Source organism: Cavia porcellus, unplaced genomic scaffold (assembly GCF_034190915.1).
Source record: "Cavia porcellus strain 051 isolate PalLab524CR breed Dunkin Hartley unplaced genomic scaffold, mCavPor4.1 scaffold_32, whole genome shotgun sequence".
In the NCBI taxonomy this organism is placed as follows: domain Eukaryota; kingdom Metazoa; phylum Chordata; class Mammalia; order Rodentia; family Caviidae; genus Cavia; species Cavia porcellus.
This window is the reverse complement of record NW_026947515.1, coordinates 35,497,420-35,502,691: the sequence shown is the minus strand read 5'-3', so window position 1 is coordinate 35,502,691 and position 5,272 is coordinate 35,497,420.

Here is a 5,272-nt window from a genome sequence, read left to right as displayed (position 1 = left end):
TTCCTAGGGGCGGGGAGAGCAGGTGCTGAGGTGCAACCGCAAAAACTTCCCGAGTAAGAACAACGAAAGGTAGGGCTTGCGGTTCCGCGGAACCTTGGTCAAGGACGGTGTTCCCTGGACGTGTTTTATTCCGGTGATGCGAATTGTTGCTAGTAAAAGCGCGTTTCTCCATCTCTGTCCGCGGTATTCACCGCGTGTCAAGGAAGTTACTTAATTCGGTAAAATTAATGAGGAAGGTATTATTTAATCTTCTAAAGTTATGCGGTAAATGTTAATGCTATCCTCAATTTACAACTGTAGAAAGTTTTCTGTGATTAAGGTCATTCAAATATCACAAAATTTTAATTTTGAAAAGTTTATTAGTGATTATCTTTTGTTATGGAAGAGCAAAAGAAAGTCGTTTGATTCTATGACAATTCTGTGTTTTCCTCAGAAACTATTCTGGTGGTTGTGATGTGCTCCAGTAATTCACGTGAGGAAAGCGGGATTTGAATAGAACTGAGATAGTCTCCTTTCTCCCAGGATGGACCAGATTTTTTTTTCCCCTACTGAACCTGGTGATTGCACCAAGAGCCTCACAACGAACTACATTCCCAGCCAGCTCCTTTTTCTTTTTCTTTCTTTCTTTCTTTTTTTTTTTCCCTTGAGACAGAATCTTGCTAAATTGCCCAAGTGGGACTTGAATTTTCTATCCTGCCTCAGCTTCCTAAGTAGATAGGATTTCATGTGTGCTCCTTCACTCCCAGCTAAAACTCTCAGAGGTTTAGTCAGAGCCGAGCGTGGTGGCTCACACCTGTAATCCCAGCACTCAGGAGGCTGAGGCAGGAGGATCGTGTGCGAGTTCGAGACCAGCCTGGGCTACAAAGTGAGTTCAAGGCCAGCCTGAACTGCACAGTGAGACCCTGTCTCAAAAAGACAAAGAAAGAAAAAGAAAAAAAAGTTTAGCCAGAGAGCACTCTTGCAGCCACAAAACAGTCCATTTGGCTGCTGTCAAAACTATGCTGTGTACTGCCTTCACTCCATTTTGCAGTCAAAAGAATAGCCTCCAAACTTGACTCTTTATCTGTATGAAGGAGACAAAGAAGCTAAACACAAGATGTCATGTTTGGTGTGATGGTTGTAATAAGCCCAGCACACTTTCCAGTGCTAAGGATCAAACTAGAGATAAACACAACTGCGTGCGTGTACTTTAAAAACATCATGTTGAAAGAAAAAGACAAAAATAACTGTTCGAGCTCAGAATAATAAATATGTGGGTTTTTTGTTTTGTTTTGCTTTTTTTTTTTTTTTTTGAAACTAGGCTGCCTCTTCACAGACTGGGTTAGATCTATTATCCAAAGCTTCCCAAGCCCTTCGTCCGCCCTCTCTACCCTTCACACAGAGCCACATCCTGGTCCTTCTTTAAGACAGGTTCTTGTTAAATTACCTGGACAGGTCTCAAATTTGTGATCCTTCTGCCTCAGCCACCATGCCTGGATGACACTGAACAGTTTGATCTGAGGATATTTAAAGGCCTAGTACCTGCTTCAGAATCCATCTCTCTGACCTTTCTCTTCCAACATAAGACATTCTGCAAAGTACATTTATCTGCTCAATGTCCAGATCTGCCAAAGAATCTGAAGGCTTATGTGAGTTTTCATCAACCAAACTCATATCCAGGGAGGAAAGACTGTCAGCACACCTGGACACTGACTGCTCAGGCACCCTTCTTTACCTTGGCCCCAGAGACTCATTCACAAACCATCATGAGCCAGAATCTGTCCCAGGCTACTGTATGTTCTCAAGCTTACTGAGTTCTCCTAAAAAATCATTTACTATTTTCTTGAAATTCTTTGTTCTCCCCATCTCCTGTAGAGAAAAGGCAGAGGGCACATGCCTACCTATAGAGGCAACCATTAATCTTTTAGGCAGTGGTGGTCATACATGCATTTTTTTCTTTGCAGTACTGGTGGTTAAAGCCAGAGTTCTTGCACTGAGAGCAGCCCCCTTTTAATCTTTTTTCTTACTTTGGGACAGAGGCTAAGTTGTCCTGAAATTTTATATTCTCCTGCCTCTGGCCCTGAGTGCAGGGATTATAGATGTGTGCTGACATGGCTGGCTTTTCCTACTTTTTTTTTCAAGAAAAGCAAAAAAACTGAAGTGGTGTTTTGTTGTTGTTTTTGCTTTTTTGGTGCTGTGAATCAAACTCAGGGTCTTGTGCATGCAAGGCAAGAGCTCTACCACTGAACAACATCTCCAGCCCTAAAAAAATGAAGATTTTTAATTTAAAAAATTGGCTTATTAAAAAAAGTCAGCTGGGCGTGGTGGCTCATGCCTGTAATCCCAGCACTTGGGAGGCTGAGGCAGGAGGATTGTTTCAAGACCAGCCTGGGCTACAAAGTGAGCTCAAAGTCAGCCTGAACTGCATAGAGAACCTGTCTCAAAAAGACAAAAAAAAAAAAAAAAAAAAAAAGTTCAGTTAAAGCACAGCACATCTATAAGGATGAAAAAAAAATTAAATCCTATATAAGCCAAGTTATATTGACATTTTGCATGTAAGTTGTCTGAAATCTGTTACCGTGTGAAATTCATGTGGCTCAGTGGCTTTCATATACAGATGCTGACAAACTAATAATTTATTCAAATAATATTCTGGCCCTTTGTCCAAAAGGTGATGTATCAGACACACTACGTTGTCAGGGGTAATCTGTGGACTTACATATCTCAGCTGACTATAACCTTACCAGCCGGTGATCCCTTTGGCTTGTCTGAATATACCAAACTACTACCTTGGTCATATTCAGCTTTGCTCCAGCCCATTGCCAGAGACAACCATCAGGCTAAGCAATTAGGCACAGTTTGCATGCATACCCATTAATACTTGTATAATTAAAAATACCAGGTAATAGTTTGCTGATCAATAAACAAAGTATTTATTCAGCAATCATGTACCAAGCACTGTGCTAGGCACTGTGGTGGATACAAAATTTAAACATGATCCCTGCCCTTAAGGAGCTTACATTCTTGTGAGACATGACTAATATACATACACCAGCTAGGAACAGTACGGACAGTATATAGTTTAGTGGAAGAGTATGTCATACAGATTTGGAATTTTGTAGGAATTCATAGATAGTGAAATAGGCCTTACAATCAAGATTTCTTGAGGTGTCAGGAGCAAGGAAAGGCCTTGAAAGACTAAAGGGACTTATATTGGGATCCTGGATAGGTGGACGTGGGAGTAAGATTCAGAGAGGAAGACAGAAAGTATGAATTTAATATAGAGGCTTATTAAGAAGCCACTGTGGATTTCTCAGCAGAGAAATGATTTAACCACACAAAGGTCAACAAGCTTTAATGCAAATTCACATTGAAAATAATGGCAGGATCTTGTATAACAGAGATGGAAACCATTTCTCAAAGGAATATATAGCCACAACATAAAACAATGTCAGGAGAGATGACAATTCTATGAAGCACATTATTCAACATGGCCAATAGTGTCAATATTTCCTAAACTTTAGAGGCCAAGACAAAGTGAGGATCCCATTACCAAGATCCAAATAAATGAGTGCTTTGCTTCAAGAGACTGGGCAAATAGTACGAAATTTTAGGATACAGGAGTGACAGAGAGCAAGGAACAACTTTAGGAGAGAAATAAATCCATTGTAAAAAACAAAACTACACACATCAAGATGTATATAAAAGTATCTCCTAGGAGATGTAATTTATATGTCCATTTATTTTTAAAATGAACATATGCTGCATTCTGTAACAAAAAGCCTATGCCTTAGTCAGGGGTGTGCTTTTCTGTATTATGATAGAATCCAAGTCTCCCAAATTATACTGGTATATATATGTAAGGTTAGTTGATACATTCCATGTATCAAATCTCACTTTTCATTTGACTTGTATTATGAAAAGAAGTGTGTTTTCGAAGAATAAAGTTCAGGATATAAGCTGGGAAAAAAGGATTTTCCCTTATGTCCAAGGACACAGAGATCCTGTCAAGCAATACAAGGTTAGGTGTGGTGGTACTGGAACTGGCTAGATACGAGGTTGGTGATTCAAACTATCATTGCCAGGACAGCGTGGCAACAGAATTCCGCCACTAGGATTTTACATCATGTAAGATCAGGGAAACCAGTATCCTGTAACTGACTCTCTTTAGGCTCTACAATCAAAATGTTTTTTCCTGTTATACTTAGCCACAAATGTGTCTAGACATTTTTACTCAGGGGAAAGTGAGAAATTTTAGGATTAAAATTCTACCATAAAAATTTAATTAACTGGCTAACTCAAAATTAATGCAGGAAGAACAAATAATACTGCAGAACCCCATTCCTACCCTGAAACATTTAAAAAAAAAATGTGGGTCAGATGTGCTAGGCTTGTAACCCTAGCACTCTGGGAGACCAAGGCTGGAGGATCATGAAGTTGGGCCCTGCAAGACCCTGTCTCAGAATAAAAACTAAAATTAAAAACGAGTTTGGGGACTGGGGATTTAGCTCAGTGGCATAAGTGCCTGCCTTGCAAGCAGACAGTCGTGAGTTTGATTCCTGGTACCAATAAAAATGAAAAGGACAAAAAAAAAAAAAAATGGAGTTTGGTGTTAAGGTTGGTGGCTTCGATCTCTAGTACTGCAAAGCAAAGTACAAAATATAACAAAACCACCAAAATGAGTAAGTCACTGAAAAAGTAGTCTTGAACAGAGACAAAAATGGTCAAATTTAAGAATCCCGTAAGATTATACAATCTAAAGTTGACATTCAAACATTAAGAAGATTCTTTAAACCATTTAGGGAAATAAAAGCAGTCCATTGACCCAAGTTCCATAAAACTGCAATAATCATATTCAAAGATAGTTACTAGCAACATGTAAAATACATATTCTAAATTCTGTTACACATGTTCCATTCAGAAGGACAGTAAAACACTTTTAATTTCAGAAACAATCTGGAAATTCCCAGTGTTTATGTCTAATCTAAGCCAATGTCAATTCTTCTGAGGAGAATCTCACTATGGAAGGCTACCCTTAGTCCACAACAGGACTACTGCACCTCTTTCTTGGGGGTATTCATTTTTTACTCTTCTAGGTTCTTGTTAAGCAGTATGAACATAAACCTCTTGAGACCAAGGGAGACTTAATATTTGGATCAGTAATTATTAAATAGGCATCAAGTGCCAAATTTTTTAGACCCTAATTTCTATCTGATTACGAAGGTAAACGAGGTACTTGGCTCTGAAAAGGTTTTCACCTTTTCATGAAGCAAATGAAAATCATTAACCATTC